The sequence below is a fragment of the Panthera pardus genome, unplaced genomic scaffold (genome assembly GCF_024362965.1).
Source record: "Panthera pardus isolate Hobbes unplaced genomic scaffold, ASM2436296v1 HiC_scaffold_11, whole genome shotgun sequence".
NCBI classification, from domain to species: domain Eukaryota; kingdom Metazoa; phylum Chordata; class Mammalia; order Carnivora; family Felidae; genus Panthera; species Panthera pardus.
In genome coordinates, this window is record NW_026526666.1 from 44,385,006 (window position 1) to 44,411,540 (window position 26,535).

The 26,535-nt window shown below is 36.3% G+C and overlaps 1 long non-coding RNA gene and 1 pseudogene across 1 annotated transcript in view; one reads left to right on the top strand and one right to left on the bottom strand.

The window, feature by feature from the left end:
* LOC109266668 (uncharacterized) overlaps window positions 1-16,878 on the top strand; it is a 96,575-nt gene extending 79,697 nt beyond the window's left edge. Inside the window, exon 4 of the long non-coding RNA XR_002079811.2 lies at window positions 16,846-16,878. This is a non-coding gene — a long non-coding RNA (uncharacterized LOC109266668). The remainder of the gene's footprint in view (window positions 1-16,845) is intronic.
* LOC109266666 (dnaJ homolog subfamily A member 1-like) lies at window positions 296-1,717 on the bottom strand (annotated as a pseudogene).
* Window positions 16,879-26,535: the final 9,657 nt, after the last annotated feature.

Below are 26,535 nucleotides of genomic sequence, written 5' to 3' on the forward strand. Positions count from 1 at the left end.
TGACTCAAGAAATAAATGAGAAAGGGATGCCTAGGTGGCTCAGTTGGTTGAGCATCCAACTTTGGCTCAGGTCATGATCTCACGGTTTGTGAGTTCGAGCCATGCGTCGGGCTATGTGCTGACAGCTCAGAGCCTGGAGCCTGCTTCAGATTCTGTCTCCTTCTCTCTCTGCCCCTCCCCACTTGTGCTCTGTCTCTCTTTCTTTCAAAAATAAATAAATGTAAAAAAAAATTAAGAAATGAGAAAATGCAAATGAAGACATGTGGTACATGTGAGTCTTAATGAATTCTTTTTTTTTTTCAGAGCTTTTATATTTTTTATTCTTCATTTAACTTTTAAAACACTACTATAGTTGAATATTAAAACAAAAACAATAATAGCAAGTAGTGAGCTATGATTATAGTCCTTCATTCGTTCACTACTGCATATAAAATGCCAGGAGTGTTCTTCACTGGCCCCATTAAGAGGTCTGACACTGAACACCTCCCCTAGGGTGATGTTCATCATCCTCATACGCTTCTCCATTGTAATGGCGCCTTCTTTCCTGATTTGGATCAAAGTCCACCAGTTCTACCTGGTCCATTTCATCAGTCTCTTCTACTTCCTTCCTCTCAAGTAGGAGCTTTTCCAGCAAAGACAGTTTATCAGGAGAGAGAAAGCCATTCTCAGGGAAGTTTACCTTAAATTCGATGATTAGGCGACCCTTTTCGTATGGTCTACGATAAATTGGCATGCCTTCATTCAGCACACACTTGATATCTCCATGCTTGACAATCTGACCTGGATGAGAGGTAATGACAATGGTTCTGTTGTCTAGAGTAGATATTGGCTTTTGAAAGCCGCACAGTGCTTCAACCAGCTGTATGTCCATACACATGAAAAGATCCCCTCCTCGCCTAGTAAAAACAGCATGGTCCTTCTGATCTAAAACAATGATAATATCTCCTGGTTCCAGTCCAGGTTCTAGGTCTCCTTCACCATGGAATGTTATCTTCTGGCCATCTTTCATGCCTTTGTCAATATGAACTTCTAGAATCTTCTTTTCTCGAACTATCTTCCTTCCATTGCAGCTTTTACATCTATCTTTAGGACTGATCCGTTCCCCATGGCCCTGGCACTCCATGCACACAGATTGAATTTGCTGAACCATTCCAGGTCCTATCTGATGAATTCTTATTTGCATTCCAGTACCTTGGCAATTGGGACAACATTCTACCGCTCCTTTCTTACCACCTCGGCCTTCACATTTGTCGCAAATCACATTCTTTTGCAGAGCTAGTTTTCTTGTTGCACCATTATATAAATCCTCTAAGGTTACAGAGAGCTGATGCACAACATTTTTACCTCTCCTCTCTCTCTGCATCCTTCCTCCTCCTCCAAAAAACATATCAAAGATGTCCATGGGGGAGCCAAAACCACCACCTGCTCCACCTTCTTTAATTGCCTGTTCTCCTCCTTTGTCATATAATTCCCTTTTCTTTGCATCAGAGAGCACTTCATAAGCTTGAGAAATCTGTTTAAACTTCTCTCCTTCATTTGGATTCTTGTCAGGGTGGTACTTCAAAGCCTATTTCCTGTAAGCCTTTTTCAATTCTTCCTGGGTGGCATTGGGTTTGACCCCCAAAACATCATAGTAAGTAGTTTCTTTCACCATTTTCTACAGCCGGTGAGGGGGCCGAGGCTGGTGTGGGGGAGCGGGAAGGAGCGCGTTGCTGGGCGCAGCTCGGGCAGCTGCTGCTCCTCCGCTTTTCAGCGAGTGTTCTGGAAAGTTCCGTTAATGAATTCTTAATAAATATTAGCTACTTTCCCTTCCTGTCATATGTTGGCCAGAGAGTTATCTGGAATTTTGGCTTAATAAGATAAAATAAAATAACATATATAAAAGTGAAAAATGAGGCATACAAATATAATAAAATTTAAGAGTCATTTTATACTTTGTAGGGTGCCTAATTAACACAGGGAACCCAATAATTATATATAAATTGCTACCATGTTCTTGTAAGATAGAAAAATAAGAACAAAGGCAAAAACAAACTATTGAGACTACACCAAAATAAAAAGCTTCTTCACAGCAAAGGAAACAATCAACAAAAGGACAAAGCAACCTACTGAATGAGAGGAAGTATTTGTAAGTGATTTGTCTATAAGGGGTTAATATCCAAAATATACCAAGAACTTATATAACTCAAAACTGAAAAACAAATAGAAATTTTTCCAAAGAAGACATATAGATGGCCAGCAGACACAGGAAAAAAAATGATGCTCAACATCATTATAATTAGGGAAATGCAAATCAAAACCACAATGAGATATCACCTCACACCAGTCAGAATGTCTAGTAGTATCGAAAAGACAAGAAACAACAAGTGTTGGCAAAGATGTGGAGAAAAAGGAACTCTTGTGCACTGTTGGTGGGGATGTAACTTGGTGCATCCACTGTGGAAAACAGTTTGAGGGTTTCTAAAAAAAAAAAATTAAAAAATAGAAATGCCATATGATCCAGTAATTCCACTATAGGATACTTACCCAAAGAAATTAAAAAAAAAAACAACAACACATTAATTCGAAAAGATATATGCGCTTCTGTGTTTACTGCACCATTATTTACAATAGCCAAGATATGGAAGCAACCCAAGTGTCCAACAATAGATGAATGGATAAAGAAGTGGTACATATGTACACAATGGAATATTACTCAGCTACAAAAAAGAATGAGATCTTGCCATTTGCAACAACATGGATGAACCTAGAAGGTATTAAGCTAAGTGAAATAAGCCAGAGAAAGACAAATACCATATAATTTCACTTGGATGTAGAATCTAAAAAACAAATGAACCAAAAAAAGCAGAAGCAGACCTGTCAATACAGAGAACAAACTGAGGGGAACAACTGAGGGTTGTCAGAGGGGAAAAGCATGGGGATGAGCAAAGGATAAAGGGGAGTGGAGGCATAGACTTAAAGAATGAATTATTCATGGAGATAAAAGGTACAACGTAGGGAAGATGGTCAATGGCATGGTGAGAGATGGTAGCTACACTTGTGGTGAGCATAGCATAATGCACAGTTGTCAAATCACTATGTTGTACACCTGAAACTAATGTAACATTGTTTCTCAGCTGTACTCCAGGTAAAATAATAATAATAATAATATATTCATATATTTGTACTGTTTTTGGTCAAAACGTTTATTGAGTGCTATCATTTGCTAAGTTCTGTGCAAGGTACTAGAGATACAGAGGTGAGTAATATAGACATGGTTTCTGGAGTTGGCCTGCTAGAATATTTTCAGTTTATAAAAGGAAAAATTTGGAAGTAAACTACTTAAGGAGCATTGACTTTGATCTTAGTTAATATATAATCCCTGGTACCATTATCTCAAATGGGATTTATCGTCATCTCGTATCCAATTGATTTCTCTTAGTTCCAGTCAGCAATTGGGAATTTTTCCTTAGGCTGTGCCTGGAAACTCCATGGATAGGAAGGTATGCTGGGTTTTTTAACCATTACAAGGAACTTTGACTGAGGTTTATGTCAGTTATAACTCTGGGACCACTTAACATACTATTAAAAGAAAGCTTCCATTTTTTCCCTCTTAAGAAAGCAATATTGAAAGTCAGTACTTCAGTAAGAGAGAAGATTCACCATTTTTGTCTTAAAGGGATCAAGCTCAACCTTACCCTGAGGAGAAAAGCATTGACTGGAGTGGGATGATGTTTCCCGTATTACTGCACTTTCTGCTCCCATTGGTGGAGCAACGTGCCCCAGCCCCTGGAATTATGAGAACGAGGGACACATCCAGCTTGCAGCTCAATCACTTGTTTAGTGCCTGTGGGTGATTGTCTTAAGCGCCAGGATGGTTGAGAGTAATCACCAAAGAGGTTTTTCCCTTCTATGGTCTTCCTCCCTCTCCCCCTGTCTTCTCTCATTTCCCTTGTTACTCTCACTCTCTCTTTCTCATTTACTTTCTCTTCACCTTTGATGCCCAGCAACTTAGTTTCTTGTTTTGCTGCTGTGTGAGGTTTAATCATGTCCCCAGGAAGAGGGATAATTATTAAACCACTGGAAATTTAATGATGGGTATTTATTCTCCAACCTTAGTCATTTTGGTGTCTGGGGTTTGGCATACCAGTCTGTGGAAACCAAAGTGGATAAGTGTCATCGAACCGCACGTGATTTTCCAGTGATTTACGTGTGTTTGTTGTACTCCAGATGGGCAATTACTGATGCCCTGCTCTGCCCTTTATTTCCAAGCATCTGATGATCAAAATAACGAAGACTTAGAACAAGTTCAACTCTACAGTGGTGGCAAAAAGGTGTCAGTTTCCCCAGTATGAAGTCATTTCTGCAACACCTTGTTCTGCTGTAGCATTTCCTTCTTGGGGTGCTTGTCATTGGTCTCCTGAGCTCTTTTTTTAAATTAAAAACTTTTAAATATTTATTTATTTTTGAGAGAGAGACACACACAGAGTGTGAGTGGGGGAGGGTCAGAGAAGGAAGGAGACACAGAATCTGAAGCAGGCTCCAGGCTCCAGGATCTGAGCTGTCAGCGCAGAGCCTGTTTGTGGGGCTCTAACTCACAAATCGTGAGATCACGACCTGAGCCAAAGTCAGCCGCTTAACTGACTGAGCCACCCAGGCGCCCCTTTTTTATTTTCATTTTAAAAGTTATCTTTATTTCTAACTTAAGAACTCAAATTGTTAGGAAAAACAAGTTAGACTTCATATAATTCCCAATGAATGGATGTTAACCTTCTAATGTATTATGTATTTCCTTATTTATTATGTTTGTTTTTATTGTATGTCTCCTCTCACTAAGATTTAAGCTCCCTAAGAACAGGGATCTTTACCTCTTTGGCTCATTAATGTATCCCATGTATTTAAAACAGTGCCTGGCACATATGAGACGGTCTTAATATTTGTTGAATAAATGCCAAATGAATGAATGAATGAATGAATGAATAAGTGCTACTAAGTCTTCAGTAGAAGACTTGCCTGAAATTATTTTTATAGATGGGAGAGACCTCTGTTAAATTTGCCCTTTTAATTGTGCAAGCTTAATAAGTTATTTAACTTTTCTAAGTGTTCATTTCTTCATTCATTCATTTCTTTTATCAATATGGGAAATTTTTTTTTGAAGATTAAAAGGCACTGATTAAGAGGGATAATGCATGAAAAAGTGTTCAACACAGTATCCGTCATATATGGTCAGTGCTCAAAAACTTGTAACTGCTATGTAGTTGTTGCCCTTCAGTTGAATGTTGTGCAATTTTGAGAAATATAGGACTATGTTCACGAAAGAAAGATGTCTTTTGAGGTTGATTTCTGCTTTTTCGTAGCTGAAGCTCCATTGTAATATAATTAAATAAAGATAGGAACTTTGCATGTTTTATGTTCCTAAATATATCTTGACAACTAGGATGGTGCCGGGAAATAATAGGTACTCAATAAATTGTTTGTTGAGTGAATTATTGAATGTGTAAGAGGGAGATTAGCTCCACAAACCTAACCTCTGAGCCCAGTGTAATCTGTTGAATTAATGGCAGAGATTTCAAAATACTATTCTGTTTATTTTTCTTAAAATTTGTTTATTTATTTTGAGAGACAGAGAGTGCAAGTGGGTGGGTGGGGGGCAGTGCAGAGAGAGAGAGAGGGAAGAGAGAGAATCTCAAACAGGCTCCTTGCTGTCAGTGCAGAGCCTAGCAAGGGACTCAATCTCACGAACTGTGAGATCGTGACCTAAGCTGAGATAAGAGTTGGACACTCAATGACTGAGCCACCCAGGTTCCCTTCAAAATACTATTCTAAAAAATGCCTCGATTTTTTATTGTTTGGAATGAAAGACTATAAGAAGAAAGTTTTGATAACTAAAAGTGAAGGGGAGGAAGAGCTGAAAATTATTCAGAAGTTCAGGCTATGCAGAGTTACTCTGGGCAATTCAGAATCAAATGGATTTTTAATTTTCTTATTCCATTTGACTTTCTAAAATACCTGGATCCACGATACTTAGTTCCACTTGATATCCCATAGGTTTGTTTGAAACAGAGCATTTCATCTAATCTTAGCTTCTTCTAGGTAAATGTCTTAGTGGTAAGGCATGTAAGTTTCAGGAGAGAAGACACTATAGAATCCCTGGTAAATATACCTTTCTGGTTCCTGCTGCAAGCCAGGGCTCTGAAAATACCACAGTCTAAAAGGCGTGCTGAAATATGGGTCTTCTATGAAGTTAAAGCAAAACAAAACAAATCCGTGGTCTGTTTTCCACCCTGCTAACTCAAGTTGTTTTGCTAACTACTTTGGCTGATCTTTTATTGTATTTTCAATTGATTAAGGTTGTATTTTGAGTTCTATTTAAAATCAAACATTTACTGGCAATGCTGTGGCTCTATGGCTACTTTTTAAAAAAATTTCACTTTGTGGGGCACCTGGATGGCTCAGTTGGTTAAGCATCCAAATTCAGCTCAGGTCATGATCTCACAGTTTGTGAGTTTGAGCCCTGCATCAGGCTCTGTGCTGACAGCTCAGAGCCTGGAGCCTGCTTCGGAGTCTGTGTCTCCCTCTCTCTCTGCCCCTCCCCTGCTCACACTCTGTCTTTCTCTCTCTCTGTCTCTCTTTCAAAAATAAATAACATTAAAAAAAAAAAAAGAAAAAATTTCACTTTGTTAAAACATTTGACACTAAATTTCTCAAAAAAAATTATATCAGGCAATTCATAGCCATATGTTTTATTTCCATATGCTTTAAAGGTTCAGGTTTTGGTTTTGTTGTTTTGTATTTCAACAAATACAATTCCTTTCCATTATATTAAATTTTAGCATTCAGAAGTATTGCTATTGCTATCCTGAAGTATTTTAAATGCATACTTTTTTAAAAATTTTCTCTATTTATTGTTTTAGAGGATGAAACATTTTAAGTGGATTTTGCAACTGCTGAGATAAAGCCTGAAACTTTTCCAAAAATAAAGATTCTGAATAGTTTAGGTTTTAAAATATGTTCACAACTGCAACCCAAGACAATGAGAGTTGCAAATAACTTTGAGAATGCCATGTTCATATCATGTGGATAACTTTTAACAGAGATTTATATTGCCGTGGGACAATGAATCTTCTAAGTAAAACTTATGCAAATCCAACTTCTTTTACAATTATAGGAAAAACAATTTCACCAACACTTGATTCACTTTGAATCAACTCCTAAATAATTGAGCCCCCAAATATTTTCCTATACTTATATTTTGAGGTTTTTATTTTTAGTGGTTTTTTTTTTTTTTTTGCAAGATATATTTGCTTTTAATAAGTATAAGAAAGCAGGGGGTATCTTTTAGAAATTTTTAAGATAGAAAACTGGAATGGACATGGAAGTATAGAAATGAAAGCATTACTGTAGACATATGACGGTGTATGTAGTTTTGAGGAACATTAATCCAAGGGAGTCAGACTCAGTGTGATTGTAGCCTGCGACTCCACCAAATTCACAGTCATTATTAGGAAGGGCAATTGTCTTGAAGTCAGCTTCCTTATCTTCTACACTGAAGGAAAAAGCAGACAGTCTGATGACAAGAAAAACAGATTTGTACTTACAAAGTTCGAAAGTTGTTTTTCAAGAAGGAGAACATATCAGCTTTTCTCCCCCCACCCTTTGCTCTATAAATAGCTCCTGGCAGGCAGAAACAACTCTGATTGCACGAGATGAAGGCGAACAAGCAGCAGGCTGTAGTGCAGAATCAATGGCACAGTGCCAAGAGCTTCATCAAATGAATAATAGCTTCCACTTGACAATCAGTAAAGTGCCTCTTCTCCTACGGATTTAGTTTTTAATGATGATTAGAGAGGATGGGCCCCTAAAATTTCTCTGGTAGAAATGACCTCCTATTAATTTCTATTCCTTGAAATGCTGAATTTCAAAGCTATTTTACAGCTGCAAAACCAAAGGCACTGACATAAAGGAACTATTATCTTTGTAATTGTAGCAACAAGTACTAAATTTGTCATTGATTAACAGAGACTTTTTAACTTTATGATCCTTTGTTGGTTGAGTCTCCCTATTTGGAGCTCTGCTGATTTACTTGCTTTGAAAGTCAAATGTTACATTTTAGACCCAACAGCTATCAGAATAATGTCCTTTGTTTTAATATAATAAATACTTCCTTATAACATCCTTACATTGATTATTATGCAATGAAGGGTGAGGGTTTATTAATTCTATATAGTGTTCTGTTTTCTATGCAGTTAATGAAAAAATTCTAAACAGCCATGCTAATGCAACATTTATTAAGCAAATATCTTCATCAGAAGTTTTTAAATTCCTAACACATTTTTATCTATGTGAATGTATCTAAAGTATGTTTTCCAAGAGGAATTAGATATAGAAGAGAGCCTCTTAAGAATGAAGATGTTTATACTGATAACAAGTGACAAGACTACAGGCCTACTTTATCAAAACAGGCTATCAGTTATAAAGTTATGTCCTTGGTGTTAAAAATACCCATGGCATATCTCAATCATGTAATATGTGGTATTTTATTGTTTTATAATTGAAATTTTTGGTGTAAGGAGCAATTCAAGAGAAGACAATAGCACTTTACAGTGCTTTCTGTTTAGTGTTCTTAGTAATAAAAAAAAAGCATAATGAAATGCTTACTTCAGAGGTTTTTAAATTTAGGGTGGCTTTGAAAACCCACAGAGTACATACTGCTGAATCTCATACATGGTCATCATAAAAGTTCATAAAACTGATAGAAATATTCAAAATAGTTGAAAAGTTTGCAGGGAAATATTTATTAATAATTTAAAAATTTTGCCAACCTCTGACTCAGGAGGTTATCTGGTAATGATCTCTATGGTCTTCTTAAGTGTTCCTCAGAGAAATGAGAATTCAGTGAGTTCATTGCTCAGTTTGTTCAGTGAAAGGACTTCCTTCAGAATTAAAATGTCCTTTCTTTTATGAAATAATACTATTAGTATGTTTTACTTTTAAAAATCTCTACTTGATAAAACTTTTAAAAATTGGCATTTATGGGTTTCACCTTCACTTTAAAAATATCCTGTGAAACCCAAAAGTTAGCCATCTGCTAGCTTAAGAGAACTTAGAAATTAGTCAGCAGAATTTCCCTTTTATTATTTAAGCTGGTACAAAGAGTCTGTCATAGCCACACATCAACCAATTACATGAGGAAGAAGTAGGGGGGGGCAATTAGCAAGCTATGACACCACAAGTAAAGAAATTATCAAATACTCTTACAATTATGTCCTACGTTTTAGAAAAAAACAATCGGGGCACCTGGGTAGCTCAGTTGCTTGAGCGTCCAACTCTTGAATTCAGCTCAGGTCATGATCCCAGGGTCGTGGGAAGGAGCCCACATCTGGCTCCACACAGAGAATGGAGCTTGTTGTGATTCTCTCTCTCCCTCTTCCTCTGTCCGTCCCCCACCACACGCATGCATGCGCACACTCTCTCTCTAATAATAATAATAATCAGGAATTAAAACAATAGAAGAAAACTTTTAGAAACAGTGAAGGTCAGAGCTCTAGAAAGAAGCTTAAACATGGTACTTTATTTTCATTACCACTATATCCATGTTATTTTTTTAGTGCAACCTATAGACCACATCATTGTTTGAATAGAAAGGATTTAAAATGAAAACAAAAATAATCCTAACATTTCCAACATTAGAGAATGATGTCCTTGCTACTATATCACTTATTTCCCAGTGTAGGAATGTACTAATTTTATGCTTTACTAAGATTTGGCTATTCTGGTAGGCCTACAAAGCTAAACCTACCTTTATTTTATTTATTTATTTTTTTTTTGAGGAGAAAGCATTTCCTTTCAAGTCTGACTTAATTCCTGTTATTAGTCATCCATGGAAGAGGTAAGTCTCTCTAAAAGGAAACTATGACTATCTGATAGAAGTAAAAACTACTTAAAAGGAAAGTTAGAGAGGTAAGGGAATAGAAAGGACTGTTATGTGGAGTGGTTGAGTCATGGGGTTCCTAAGAACGAGTTCGCTATCCTAGGACCACAGTCTTTATTCTGTCAGATTTACTATTTCTATTCCTTGTGTAATGTGCATTTATTTTCCTTCTTGTTTTCTTTACTATTTAATAAACCTATCTGAAATTTCTGGCTTGGTTCAGTTGCATAAAGTGGTATAATGAGGATTACTTGAATCTGCAGAGTATTTAAGAGAGGTGTGCACCCCAGATGCCAATGTGATGGTGGCACCAGGGCCCCCAGTGAGAGACCTTCACCAAGAAGGTCAGATGCACAGGAACAGAGTCATATTACTTGTTAAGCTGCTTTTTCTCATCAGAAAAGTTTCCTTTCAGTACCGATCCTGGAGGGATTTAGGCAGAACTGGCTATATAAGTTGCAGGGCGCAGGGCAAATGGCAAAATGAAAATGTAGGGCCCCAGCCAGGGACAGGAAAATCAATCTCCCTTTGGCACATATCTGCTGCTGCTCAATTTACTGCAACTGGGGTCCAGCACCAGGCCTTACTTGATACCTCTGTGGAATTGGGAAAGAGTGCATGGAGTCACCCCTGAAGGCACTGCCTGTCTGCCAGCCAGAGACTCAGCAGGCACATACCTGACCCAGAACCTCCCTGAGCCCAACTCCATGGAAAGGAATAGGGAGGGTGGTTGGACAAAGGGGATGTGACCTCCTTTAGCCAGTTCAAACTATATCTTAGATAGAGGGTGGCAGTGGCTGAGGGCCAGAGCTGGGAGAGTTTCAAGATAGCCACCTTAGAGCATTAAACCCAAGCAGGGGCCTTCTGAGCATGAGACCCTGTGAGACTTCACCAGTTGCACATCCCATGAAGCTGGTCCTGAAAGTAGGATATATTTTATTAAAGAGGGCATAGTAGACCTTTATATCCACATTGTGGCCCTGACCCTCTTTCCCTAAGCATTTTTTGTGGCATAGTAAACAAGCATAGTTGTTTACTTTTTATATTTGCCCTAGTAGAGTGAAGGATTAGTGCTTATTCACCTGAAGCAAGGATTAGTTTTAGATTTTTTTTTTTTTACAAGATAACTGATAGAACACTTCATTGTAGGAGAACTGATTTTCACTACAGAAGAACACAGATCCCGTTGTATGGCCTGGAGGGTGTCCTGTTAGCAAGCCAAGGCTCAGGGGGTTTTTTGTTTGTTTGTTTGTTTTTAATTTTTTTTTTAATGTTTACTTATTTTTGAGAGAGAGAGAGACAGAGCATGAGTGGGGAGGGGCAGAGACAGATAAAGAGATACAGAATCTGAAACAAGCTTCAGTCTCTGAGCTGTCAGCACAGACCCTAGGCAGGGCTTGGACTCAGGAATGGGGAGATCTGTCCTAGGCTGAAGTCGGGTGCTTAACCAACTGAACCACCCAGGTGCCCTGAAGTTCAATTTTTTAGAGTAAAGAATTGTCAAAGTGAGATGCAAAAAAGGCCAAATCTGTTTTTGAAAATACAGCTGTGTCCTCATTTCTGATAGGAAATAAGTATGGGTATCAATAGTATTATTGAACATGGAGGAAAAAAACCCAATTTTCTCTTGCAGCCATTGAGAACCGTATAGAGCAGAAAAGTTAGCTGGCTAAAAAGGAGATCAAACATAAAAGGGTTCTGTTGAATGGCTGGGGGTCTCACTGATGCAAAGACCAAGCTCTACACTACTCAGTTCTTTCCTTTTATTCTCCTAACTCTGAAGACATAGGAATCTACATTGAGTGGAAGAGCCAGATACTTATTTCACTAGTCATATATATTTTTTTCACCTCTCTTCTGGTGCTTTTCTGATTCTCCTGTCAACCTCCTTTCCATTTCCTTTTTGGCCTGGTAATTGCGAATACAGAGAGGTTCACTAGGAAACAGATTTGTATTACTGGGCCTAAGGTGATGAAGGAAGATAACACCAGGACCTAGTATTAGAATATCTCACATTTTCGGGGCGCCTGGGTTGCTCAGTCGGTTGAATAGCCGACTTCGGCTCAGGACATGATTTCGCGGTCCGTGAGTTCAAGCCCCGCATCGGGCTCTGGGCTGACAGCTCAGAGCCTGGAGCCTGTTTCAGATTCTGTGTTTCCCTGTCTCTGACCCTCCCCTGTTCATGCTCTGTCTCTCCCTGTCTCAAAAATAAAAATTAAAAAAACGTTAAATTGTTTAAAAAAAAAAAAAAGAATATCTCACATTTTCAGAGGTAAGTAGATAACACAGTTACTTTCTCTGTATCTCCCATATTCCTGTTACCCCTACCCTCTGGCCGACTTCCTAGATTAGTGACTTGTGAAAGTTAATTTTCACAAGATTCCCAGGATTGCTTATTATATTAGAAAAATACTTTAAGGAGTATACAAAGGAAGCAATAATATATGTAATAAAAGCAGACTTAATTTCGTAGCAGAATATTTGTATGCACTTTATATTGTTTTATTATCATTTTTCTCATTCTTGGAGTGCAGAAGTCTGAGTTATATTAGGGCATGGCACACTGTTGTCACCAGTCCATGCAATGACTCTCTCTTGTTTTTTTTAAATTTATTTATTTTAAGTTTATTTATTTTAAGAGAGAGAGAGAGAATGTGGGAAGGGCAGAGAATCCCAAGCAGACTCCACACAGTCAGTGCAGAGCCCAATGTGGGGCTCGAACTCATGGACCATGAGATCATGACCTGAGCTAAAATCAAGAGTCAGATGCTCAACTGACCAAGCCACCAAGTCACCCTTGACTCTCTCTTGTTTTATTTATTTATTTATTTTCCCCTTCATTCTTATTTCTTAACCATTCTAATGTGGTTTGTTTTATGTGTGTTTTGTGTTTTTGTAAAATATATATTTTATTATCTATTTATTATAAATATATATTATTTTTATTATTTTTATGTTCACACATTTTTTATGTCTATAATGATCCAGTGCTATAAATTTCATTCTGTTTCTCATTTGTTTTATTTAGCACTGTGCTTTTAGTATCTATGTAATGTATATTGGATATATGTTGTTTCTGTTGACTTTAGGAGAGCTACAATATCTCCATTTCTTTACTACCAGAAATAGCCCTGTAATAAATGGTCTTTTATGTATCTTCTTCTGGATCTGTATAAGGATATCTTGGGATATCTACCCAGGAGTAAGATTGCTGGGCCAAAGTGTGTATATATATATATATATATATATATATATATATATATATATATATACATATATATACCTAATTTAACTAGGTTCTGTCAAACTGCTTTCCAAATTGTATTTACATTCCCATGAAAAGTTCAAGAATATCTCTATATCCTTACATTACATACCTATATCCTTAATTCTTGGCATTACTCAATATTGGCTATTTTGATGAGTGTAAGTGATATGTCATTATTTAAATTTTAATTTCTCTAATTACTAGTAAAATTTAGCATCTCCTAATATGCTTTTTAGTCTTTTGGGTTTCCTCTTATTGCATGTTAATAGCTTTAAACATTTCTGATTTTCATTTTTTGTTTGCTTGGTTAAATGAGGTTTTTTTTTTTTTTTTTTATCTTAGTTGTTATACCTTTTTTATTTTAGACATTGCCAATATAATTTCCCAGTTTGTCCTCTGTCCACTAACTTTGTCCATGGTGTTTATATTATTTAGGAGGTAACTTTGGCATTTGTATTAGAGCCCCATATTAACAATGGCTCTGACAAGAAAGAGGTTTATTTCTCTCTCAAGTAGTAGTCTGGAGAAGGTGATCCTTCTGTCTTACTATTCTACCATTTTTAGGATGATGCAAGGTGGTTTCTCAGCATGATGCAAGGTGGTTCTTATCAGCTTGTTGAGAAGGAGAAAGGAAGGATAAGAGTGTAGTAAGTCCCTTTGTTTTAAGGGCATGACATAAATGCTACATGCATTTGTTGGAAGTCTGCTCACATTTCATTGGCCAGAGAGTAGTGACAGGGCCATATCTACCTATAAGGAAGGCTAAGCAATGTAGTCTTTTACCCAGGTGACCATGCTTCCACCAAAAATTAAGGAGTCCTGTTAGGTTTAGAGATGGGCAAGTGAATTTGGGAGACAGCAGTCCATCATACCACATTGGTCTTTAGTGAATAGAAATCCTGAATTTCAATATTCTCAAATTAATACTTTTGCTTTCTTTGTGCTTTTGGAGTTTTGTTTGAGGAATCTTTCACTACCACTAGATGACTAACATCTTTTAATTTTTAGTTATACATTTTGTATATAAGTTTAAATCTATCTGGAATTCACCTGCAATTATGGTATAAGAGAGGGATGCATTATATGTTTCTTTATGTAGGAGGCAATTTTCCCAATAACATCTATTCAACAATCTATCTTTTTATCATTTTTTTATATGTTAGTTCAGGTCTTCCTAGAAGCAGATGCCAGAATGGATTTAGATGTGCAAGAGATTAATTGGGGGAAACACCTGTGAAGGATAAAGGGGAGTGCCCAGAAGACCACTCCTATATGTCTAACACTTGTGAAGGAGAGAAAGCCAGAAGGTGGATTAGATAGGAAGAGTCTCAAACTACCATAGAGTTCTAAGAAAGTTTTGGCCAGGCCAGTAGGGAGTCCTCAAACCAAAGCTGCCTGTCATGGGAGTATCACATCTTGTGGGAATTAATATGCCCATGTGCTCAGTCATTGGCTGGGAACACCCTCCAGGAAGTGGCCTTGGCATAAATGTGGTTGTGGATGCAGAGGGAGAGCATCTGGGGCCATCAATCAATTATGTTTCTGCAACAGAAACTCTGATCTATGCATTTTCCTAACCACGATTTGTAGGGCCAACTTTATTATATATAATGTTTTCACATTTGCATGTGTCTGTCTTGAGTTTTCCATTATGTTCTATGATCTATTTTTCCCATACTTTGTTATACTGTCTCTTTTATTTACTCTTCTTTTTCAAAGTTACCTTAAACTGATCATAGATTTTTATTCCTTGAAACCAATTTTAAAATGATTTACTTTAAAATTATCTACTTGTGGGGCACCTGGATGGCTCAGTTGGTTAAGCGTCTGACTTTGGCTCAGGTCATGATCTCACGGTCCATGAGTTTGAGCCCTGCATCGGGCTCTGTGCTGACAGCTTGGAGCCTGGAACCTGAAGCCTCTTAAATTTATGAATTAATTTATGAATTTGTGAATTAATTAAATTTATGAATTAATTTATGAATTTGTGAATTAATTAAATTTATGAATTAATATGGAAAAGAACTGGATCTTTAAACTATTATCTCTTCCAACTGTAGAGAATAAATATCCCTCTATTTTTTATGGTATTCAATAGAGTTTAAATTTATCTCTATAAAACCTTGGGTACTTTTTAATGCATAGAAATTGTATAGTCTTTATTACTCTCATGAATGGTGTCTTCATTTTATTATATTTTCTAGATGCTTATTGCTGATACAGAGAATAGTATTGATTTTGTGTAGATTGAATTTGAATCTGGCCACCTCCTGAACTCTCTTAATAGTATCATTTATATGTTGCTTTTTATTTGTTTTTCTTGTATAGAAATTCTTCAAATAATGAGAGTTTTTTCTTTGCTTTGAATACTTTACTGTAGGAGATTAAACAATAGCATAAACAATAGGTATTTTGGTTTTTTTTCTAAGCTTCAAGGGAATGTGTTGAAAGTTGAAGGGTTTGTATACATAACCTTTACCTAGTTAGGGAAGTTTCTGCTAATTCCTTTTATAACATGTTGAACCTTCATTTTTCTTTCTTTCTTTCAAAATATATGATTGTATTCTTTAGTCTATTAATTTGGTATATATATATATATATATATATATATATATATATATAATTGATAGATTTTTTTTCTGTTAAACATTGCTGCATTCTTGAAATAAACTCTACCTGATAATGCGGCACTTAAATAATACAATGTTGGATTCATGAGATAATGTTTTGTTTTGAATTTTTCCATCTGTACTTAAAAGACTTAAAAGTGAAATGATATATAATTTTATTTTCCTGGTTAATCCTTACCTAGTTTTTGAATAAAGATTACACTAGCCTCATAAAATGAACTGGTCAGTCTTATTTCCCTTTCTATTTTATAATTTTTGAAAGTTTGGTAGAACTCAACTGTAAACATGGGCAGGAGACTTTTGTGGAAAGTCTTTGCTCACCACTTAAATTTCTTTAATGCCAATTTGTCTATTCACATTTTCTATTTCTGGTTGTATATACTTTTGCATTTTATATTTCTTCAGAAACATCCATTTTATTGAAATTTTCACATTTCATAATACTATTTCATTATTATTATTATAAATCTGTGTTGATTTTATAGTTATTTCTCTTTTTATATTGTATATGATTTATATCTCATTTTTCTTTTTTTTTTTTTTCAGTTAGTCCTGGTTGAGGAAGATCATTATTGATCTTTTAAAATAATGTTTTAGTGTTATGATCCACTCTATTTTCTTTTAAATTTTTTATTTATTTGAATTCTACTCTTACTTTTAAGAAAATTATTTGTTTCCTTTAGGATGATATTTTCTTTCTTTCATCTTCTTGCTTAGCTCTATTTTTCTTCAATCTTTCTTGTGCTTTAATAAGTGTATTCAAAATTACAAATTTCTCCATAAATACTGCTTCAGATGTGCCCCACAAATTTTGACATATAGTACTAATTTCATTGTTCATTTCTAAATACTTTGTTATTTCTTTTATGATTTCCATAGGCTATTTAGTACCTATTTTGTAAATTTAAGACATATGAGATTGAAAATTGTATTAAACTTCTAGTTTTATTGCAATCCATTTAAGAAGCTAGAAGATAATCTTATTTATTTATTTATTTATTTATTTATTTATTTATTTATTTATTTATATCTATCAGTTTCAGGAGGTGTGTGTAAAAGTCTCCAGCTATACTTTTTTGATTTACCTATTTTTCCCCTCAGTGCAATGTACCTGTATTATTAGGTACATTTAAGTTCATGATACCTAAATCTTCTTGGTCTATTATTCCCTATATCAACATATAATTATCCTCTTTGTTATGATTTTTTCCCATAAATTTTCATCTTGTTGGATGTTAAAGTGCAATTCCAGCTTTCTTTGGAATTTTGAACAATTGACAGATTACATTGTGCCATCCTTTTTGTATCATTTTATTTAAATGGTACTTCTTATGAACAACATGTTATTAAATTTTTTTTTAAATTTAAAAATTAGTATGAGAATCTTTTGCCTTTTAAGTAGTATTAAACCCACTTAAATTTATAGTAATCACTATTAGGACTTATTTTTACAGAACATTTTGGTTAACTGGCACTCCACCATGCATCTGCTTTATATTCCTGGGGAAGAGCAATCCCCTTAGGGAGTTTAGACAGGGAAGAAGTAGAGGAGGGATTCATGTCATGTGACTGGTTGGTGGGACTGTAGTTTCACTCTAGCAGGACTTTTATCTTGCCCTGATATTACCTATGGTAATGACCTGAACTGCTGTTGTGGATTCTTTGGTGAAGGGGCAGATTGTGACCATCCAGAGATAAGAACAGAGTTTTAAAACCCTCCCTAAACCAGTCTTTAATGCTGTGACACAGTAGCCTTTGCCCCAGGGTGCTGCAACCCTATACACCAGTTTCTACAGCTTTCTCCCTAGGAGTTTCCTCATTGTTTTTATAATAGTTATTCTGACCCATGTTTCCCCAGGGTTGATTTTGGGGAAAGGACTTCACATTCTGGTGTTACACCATCTTGTTGGGAAGCCACATATATGTTTTATGAATATATTTGTAAGAATGGTAGTACAGAGATATTTTGGAATAAACTACCAATTAAAAACTACTTGAAACCCCCAAACAAGGTGACCTTCTCAAATTATATAATAGAAATATTAGAAAAGCTGAAATACTTCATATCTGTATCAAATACTTTCTTTAGGACCAAATCATATCACAGTACTCTTAAGTCTTATAAAATAGCTTAATATGTTAATTCTGTTGGTTTTCCCATCTTTTCTTTCTTCCTTGAAAAATATCTCTGCATCCTTTTTTTTTTTTTTTTAATGATATCCCTGTGGTTCAGATTTTTTTTTTTTTTTTTTTTTTTTTTTTTTTTTTTGAAACTCATTCTCAATACCATGCCGGTCTCTGCTGACTATGGGCAGTTCAACTTCCCAGGTGGTAGGTTGTTTAACAGGTTGAGATTGCCTTGTCTTCCTATCAGCAGGCAGCAGTGTTAACAGCACTAATCCCTAAACCCCGTTCATTTACCCTAATGACGCCCTCCTGCACTCATGCACACTCTTGTGTGTTAATGGGATGGCATGAGGGGATATGTAGGTAGTCCCTACCTCGGCCATTAAGTGACCCACTTAACCAAACACCAGAGTCAGTGTTTCTTCCCTGCTTCTCAGGGAGTGACTTTTACCAGTATTTCTAGAAGAAACTCCTGCAGTCCCTCCCTCCTCTCCTGTGATTAAGGGATGGCATTTCCAGCCACAAATGAAAAGGAATGCAAAACAATTCATTTAAATAAGTTGTGTGGTGTAAAGATTTGTTTTAGAGACACAATTTCTCAGAGGATTGGTTACATCACCTCTTAAGGGTGTGTATCAGAGCCTAAATCTCCCATCTCATATTCATTTGGTCAAGGAATTAGAAAACCTTTGTATAGATGATAAGATTTCCCTAGAAGGCTGAAAAATTAAGCAGCTTGATGCCATGGATTAAAAATAATGGATTAGGAATTGAGAAACAGAGATGTTAGCCCCAGCTAAATTATTAAGTAACTGTGTGACCTTGGGGAAATTAGACACCTTATCTGGGAATTTGGCTTCCTCATTTGTAAAATAACATTTGAGGTCCCATTCCCCAAAAGTCCAAGATTCTAAGGCATTTTTAGCCAAGACCCATTTTTGTCCCTAAACAGAAATGTTAAGTTTATCTAAGTAGGATCTTAAGTGAATGCAGTTAAGTTTTCATAAGACATCATAGAGAATCGATGTATCCTAAATTGGGGGTAGTTTTGCTAGGGAGAACAGACCCAGGCAAATTGCTGCACATGAGAATCTGAAGATCTGGGGATCATGGGGGCATAGGCTTTGAAAAGGAGGGGCATGCCTACGGGGAAGTGAGGCCATTGTGAAGACATTCTGCCCCCAGCGTGCCTGGAGCCGTTCCTGAATCCCTGAGTTAGAGGAGGACCTTTGCCATATGCTTCATTTGTAGGCAGGGTATGAAACTCCCTACCACAGACTGATGAAGGGATTACACACATGATCTGTAATGTCAGGGTTTTTAAAAAAAATATAAGTCAGCTTTCTTAGAGACTGATGGGTTCCTTTTGGAAAAGACTTTTCATGTAGAATGCTCATTTGCCACCCTTATCTTAACCATCCATTCCCCCCCCCCCCCACTTCACCTGGGAGTCACATAGGGGTGAAATAAAGTGGTCTAGACATATTTTTAAGATTGGAACATTTTTTCCAGACTATGATAGGACAGCTTCAAATGCGATGCAGCTGGATTTTCCTTGGGTGGCCTGTGGTGCCTCAAACCCGACCCCGACTCTCTAAGTAACCTAAAATTCATGTTTCTCAGGTCTTTAATTAGGAAGGATAGAGACAATTTTATAACCTTGCTTACATGAAGGAGAAGTAGTCTGACTCTGAATGGGAGTACTAAGGGAACTTATCTAATGCTTTCAGCTTTTCAGGACCAAAAGTCAGATTTCTAAGTTCTCCTGTCTTTTCACCTTTCTCATGACTTACCTAGAAATAACTCAGAACAAAAAATGTTAGCTCTCTGTGTTCTTCAGATTGCAGTGGTTGGCAGGATAGGGCCATAAATGGCACCATGAAATAAATATGTAAAAATGTAAAAAAACAGAACACATTCATCATACAGTAATGACTTACATTAAACAGTAATTTTGGAGGTACAGAATAATGTTAGGGAAATATATTAGAAGTGAAATAAAAGGAAGATACTTTAAAAAATAAGTTTATTCTGGCACAACAGAAAAAGTCTTGTCAGTTATATTTTAAAGGGTGTAATTATGAGTTTGTAAGATGATAACTGTATACCGCTTTGGGTACCTCAGCCTCTAGCACAATTGTAAACGGACAAAAATCAACAGCAAATGTACCATGGTTCTCTTTTAATGGAACTTATTTATTTAATTTAAATTCCACTAAGTGAAAATAATATTTTAAAATTCCAATCAGTCCCTTAAGGCAGCAGGAGATCTGCGGCCTCCTGCCTAATGATGTAATTAAGCTTAGCTCATCATTATCCAGCCAGACACCACACACACACACACACACACACACACACACACACACACATGCGTGCACACACATGCACACACACTGCTGTGAATTGCAACTGCATTTGGAATATTAAGGGGTCAGTAAATGATTGGGGACATGTGGGGGTTGAGGAACAAAAGGCCTTAAGTGATTTTTAGTTTTTAGGCTAGATATATGTTGTGTTTTCACAGTAGCTAGACTAAGGACAGGGATGTTTTGATGTGACAGTACTGGAAATCATTATTGTATATTTTAATCGTAAAGTATACAACACTTGTTATCCATTACAAACATACTTAAATAAAAAATGAGGATTTTATGTACCTGAAGAATATGTATCTTATGATTAGCAACTTTGAATGTTTATCTTGCATAGCAAACACTGAGTTTCTTTAGAAAGAACAGATTTTGGTTGTCTGATAGCCATTTTAAAATCACTCTCAGCCATGATGAGGAGGTGTTTCTTTCAAATACTGTTTTAGTCTATTTTGTAAAGAGTGGATACCATGAGAGTGAGGGCTATATGATATTGAATACCTATCCTGGGATGTTTTGCACAAGAAGATCATTTATCAAATATAATTTGTCCCTTCAGGTAGAAGTACAATTAAGGAAATTATTTTGAAAATAAGCTTTATACTACATGAAAAGCCATGCCCCTAAGTGCCATTAAGCACATGCACAAGAATGCTCTGCTCTGCATTCTCTGCTCTGCACTCTTTAGTTTAGCTTCTCCCTCATAACATTTGAGATTTTTTTAAAGCTATAATTACCTGATGGGAATTTTCATAGTTGGTATTGTGGGCACAGTGGTTAATTTTTAAGGGAGTAGGACTTATGAAAAGGAATTTCTTGCCCAGCTATTGAAAAGAAAAATCCTTACCTGTATGAATAAATCTGTATTTTCATTGTTAGATGATTTCATATCCCAAGGAACTAATTTATTCAGAATATATAAGCAAGGTACTTCCAAATCTGTGGCTTTAAGGAGCCTCTGAAATAATTCCTCAGCACTCCTGAGACATTTTTTTGGCACCAAGGCTACATATGAAATGACTTTGGGGAAGTCTTACTGCCTTGCCAGTGACTAACAATGGCCACGTTGAAGTAACAGATCACATCACAGAGTGCATTAAATTCTAGCTGGCACAAAGGGTAGACCATAGAATAAATTCCCAAGTTCTCCAAACAGCTGAGGGTGGAATAGGGATTCAGTAGCTTTTGAGTTGCAAGCCTTGAGGAAAAGAGTCAAACCAGGATAGATGTTCTTACTGATAGAAGAAACAGGGCTTAAAAACCAACCAGGAAGTATAAGAACATTTATTAGCTGTGACTAGGATAATAAGCTGTGGCATAGAATAAAAAGCTACACAACTTTAAGGAAGGGTGCATAGCACAAACCACACTGATTCTTTTCTTTCATTGCTTCATTTATTCCATTAGTGAACATTTATTGAGTGACTGCTACTTGCCAGGTGTACTGAGGATGCAACAGTGCAAATATGTGATATCCCTGTTGTCATGGATCTGTATTCTATTCGGTGAGAGAGGTGATAAACAGATAAATACACAAATAAATCTATTGAGATAAGTACTTCAGGAGAAATGTCCAGGTATTATTGTTGAAATGTCTAAGTAACGGAGAGTTTAGGCGATGTTGAAGACAGGGAGTAGAACATCAGGGATAGGGTGATAAAGGAAGGGCCTTTTGAGCAGGCAGCATCTGAGATGAATCCCAAAGGCTGAGAAAAAGGCAGTCATGCAGAGAGGTGGCTAAGAGCACTCTAAGTAGAGAGAAAATAAATGTAAAAGCCTAGAGTGGGGAAGGGCTTGGTGCTTTTGAGAAATCAAAAGGAGACCTATAGAGCTAAAGCATGGTGTGATGCCAGAAGAGGTTAGAGAGGTTGGCAGGAGTCAGAGCATGTAAGGCCTTTTTCATTGTGGCAAAGAGTTTGGATTCTCTTACAAAAGCAATGAAAGGGATTTAAGCAGGGTGTCACATGATCCAATTTAACTTTTAAATATATCACTCCAGTATGCCTTTTTATTTTCTAAAAAAAATTTAATTCCAGTGTAGCTAACATATAGTGTTATATTAGTTTTGGTTGTACAATATAATGATTCAATAGTCCCATACATTACTCGGTGTTCATCAAGATAAGTGTACTCTTAATCCCCTTCCCCTATTTTACCCATCCCTCCTTCCACCTCTCCTCTGGTAACCATCTGTTTTTCCCTATAGGTAAGAGGCTGTTTTTTTGGTTTGTCTCTTTTTTTCCCCTTTGTTCCTTTGCTTTGTTTCTTAAATTCCACATATGAGTGAAATCAGTTGTCTTTCTCTGATTGGCTTATTCCGCATAGCATTATACTCTTTAGATCTATGCAAATGGTTAGGTTTCATTCTTTTTTATGACTGAATAATATTCCATTGTATGTATATACCACATCCTCCTTATCCATTCTGCAGTTGATGGAAACTTGGGCTGTTTCCATAATTCGGCTATTGTAAATAATGTTGCAATAAACATAGAGGCACATCAAGTATGCTTTTATTTTGATAATAAAGAAAGGGTTGTTCATGTGAACTGAATCATTTTTACCACACACACATTATACAGAAATAAGTCCACATTATTGAAATCTTCAAGGATGATTAGAAAAATTTAAATGTGTCAGAATCAGACCAGGGAATTATCTTGCTGCCTTCATATTCTCCCACATGTGGATTTACTCTCATGACCTTTCATAAACCTTCTCAAAATTATATTTCAGCCAGAACACAGAAGTATATCTTTTAACTCTTTGGCAGAAAAAAACTAATGCAGGTTCAGAAGGTAAAAATATATTCTGATGATAAACTTGTTGGAAGTTTTAAAAATGGCAGGACCATTTTATTGTGTATTATCAGAAGGGCCTTCCTTGGTCAGGAAAAATCTTCTTTGTTGTAGGAGTACAAAAGAGTGGGATGATATCCTGGTTCAATGTTCCCATTCATAGGAGGATGTAGTTCTATAGCCTTCCTAGGCCAAATCTCCATGTACCTCCATGTCTAGAGTCACCTGTGTGACATTGTCTACCCTGTGGCCATCTCTGAATGGAAACATTTCTTGATTTCTTGTTCATTGGCATTCACTTGGGCTTAGACATTTTTTTACAGTAGTATCCAAGACAGATGTTGCTGACTGTGGTTTGTAGAATCAAAGTAATTGTTTAGGAAAAAAAAAACCCTAAAATTTACAGTTAAAGTGTAAATAAATTTATGAAACTACTCATATATAAATGTTTACCTAACTACAGGTATTCTATGTAGATAGCATTCTGACAGAAGAGCATAGAGGGGGTAAGAAATCAGACTGACTTACTCTCAAGTCTTGGCTTAGCCATTTACTAGCTCTGTGATAATGGTTGTTTCACTTCGGTGATTCTTCTTTTGTCATTTATAACATGGAGATAGTAGCACCTGCCATAAAGCATTTTTATGAAGCTTAGAAATAGTGTATATAGAGTGTGTGGCATATAATAATTGATAAAATAGATTTGATTAGATCAAGTCATATTGAATAGATTGAATAGATTGTTTTTATTGTTATGTTCACTAACCCCCTCCATAGAGTTAAAAATCTCTTTCTGTCTCAAAAGTACAATCCCTTTTTTTCCTCTCTGATCCATTTGTTCTATTGTTCACTTTGGTCTAGTTTGAGCCCCCCTTTTTTCCTCTTCCCTAAGGGATGTATCATAACTTAAATTCCAAATTTCCCTTGCACTTAAGTTACCTTTGACTTAGGCTTTTGAGTGAGATGCTGTAAATGAAGCTTACGGTTTTTCTGGTGAAGGTGGTAGGAGCAGGAGTGGTGATAATTTTCCTGTATTTGTAGGGTTTCTGAGACATGAGTATCACTGGCTGATTTCAGTGATTTCAGTGAAGTCAAGTTCCTGGTGTTGGTGGGGTTTGATGGAGAAACTGGCGGGCTTTATTCCTTAGCCTTGAGATTCCTTCACCTAATATCCTTTATTAAGTCCTCCATCAGTGTTATCTAGTCAGAGCATACTTCGTGAATTTGGTTTTTGTTTGTTCACTTTGTTTTGTTTCATTTTTAATAAGAACTCTGACTTTAGTACAGGTAGGTCCATCCTCTTTTCAATTCTTAGTATCTTCATTATCTGGCTTATTTCAATTCCTACCCCTCTATGTCATGTAGATTTCTTTCTGCATAGACCTAATTATATGTTCTTTCCACTTAGTTGTCACAAAAGCATGTAAATATAGTGTACTGAAAATTAAACTAATTCATTGTCTTTCCTGAAACCTGCTCTTTCTCCAGTATGTCCTACTTTGGTGAACAGCCCCAGGTACCACCAGTTGCCCATGCCTGAAATATGGACTTTGTTTAGATCCTTCACTCTCCTTTGCGCAAACACACTATCAATTCTGCTGCCTAAAACTTTCCTTCTTTTCATTTTCATCCCTCTACTTCTTATTGGGTTCAGCTCTTGACATCCCTATACTTAACATCCCTATACTACTGTTGTATCCTCCCTGCTGTCCTTGTCCTTCTTTATCTCCACTTCTACCAGAATGACATTTCTACCCTGAAAATCTGATGTTGTTACTCCTCTGCTTGAAAATTTTAATTGTTCCTCAATAGCTATAAAAATTAAAACCTAAACTTCTTTGTTTGACATTCAAAGCTCTTCAGATTGTAGCCTTTATGTTTCAGTCTAGCTTTATTATCTACTATAGCTTCCATTGCATATCATATTCTAGTCATTATGTGCCAATTTAGGTTCCCCTAAAATTGATTACTTTTTTAAATTTTTGAAACTTTGAACATATTGTTCCTTCTTGCTAGAACCCACCTCTTTTTTGTCTGCTAAGAAAAGTCCTTAGACATCTAGTTTCTGGAAAAATATAACATACTCCCAGGCATTCCCAGAGTTCCTTCCTCCTAATTGCTAACTAGATGTGTTTCTTTCCTCACTATATTCCTTATAGGCAAGGATTGTTTTTTTCATTTTTGTAACCTTATTTATCTAACACATGGTTGGTGCTCAATACATATTTGTTGTATGAATGAATGAATGAATGAATGAATGAAGGTTCTCTTCCTATAGGGGCAACACTTCTGTGCATCTTTTCTGTTCCTGCAGCATTTATTGTGGCTGTTCTTGTTTCTGGCCTGCATTTACCATGCTTCTTTCATTTTTCTCTGTATCTATACCTTTATGAATTATGTTTGCAGGGCCCTTTTCACTCCCTTCTGCTGGCAAGGTTGTATGTTTTTTAGATGCATACGCCATAACATAGATCACAGGTCCCCTGTAAGGGACCTCTCTGCCTGGTCACAGTCTCAGTCACTTCACTGTGTTTTATTCTGCTCATGCTGACTACTCTGGCTATAGGGGTCATGCTTGTCAGTCTGATTCTAGGCCATGCAAGCCACGCACTGACTTTCACATATCTTGAATCTTACTAGTTTTATTAATGACAGTTTTCTCTGAGTTTGACTATAAGTATTAATTTTGTCCATCTACAGATAGAAAAGACCACATATATACCACCTTCATTTGGGGCAATAAAGGATTGCCTTTCTGACAGAGTTATAGTGAATAGTACAGGAAACATTAACACTGTATTTAAAGGGTTTCTTCTGTTCCTCTAGTTCACAAGTATCTTCCAGTATATGATATGAGAAATAAATCTCAGTTCAGAAAGAATTTCCCATTAAAAAAATACTTTAGAACTTTGAATTCTTTATTTCCCTTCCATTATAGGAACAGGTGAAAATTGACCAAAGTCATGTGAAGGCCTGGCAAACAATTAAAAAGCATGTAAGCAAACAAACTATGACAGTGGATTAAAAAAAAAAAAAAACTATTTGTGACCTATTTCTTTTATTCCTCCAGCTTACTGTGGATGTGGTTTTTAATTCTGCCTGCTGAGATAATATGCTCCTGGGACCATGATCTTTCAGAAGAGTATCTAATTTAGTCACAGCTATGACTAACGTGACTCTTGGGGCGCTTCAAATTTACAAAGACACACTGTGAAAAACTGACTGGCAGTAGACTAGTTGGAATTACTTGGTTCAAGAATGGTTTGGTGTTTTCTGCCTCCACTGATTCTTGGGAGGAGAAAAGGAAATGACATTTGTAGAATGCATACTTGACCAGGCACTGTAGTAAGTTCTTTTATTTTTTAAGTTTATTTTTATTTGTTTTGAGAGAGAGAGAGAGAGAGAGACAAAGAGAGAGAAAAACATGTGTGAG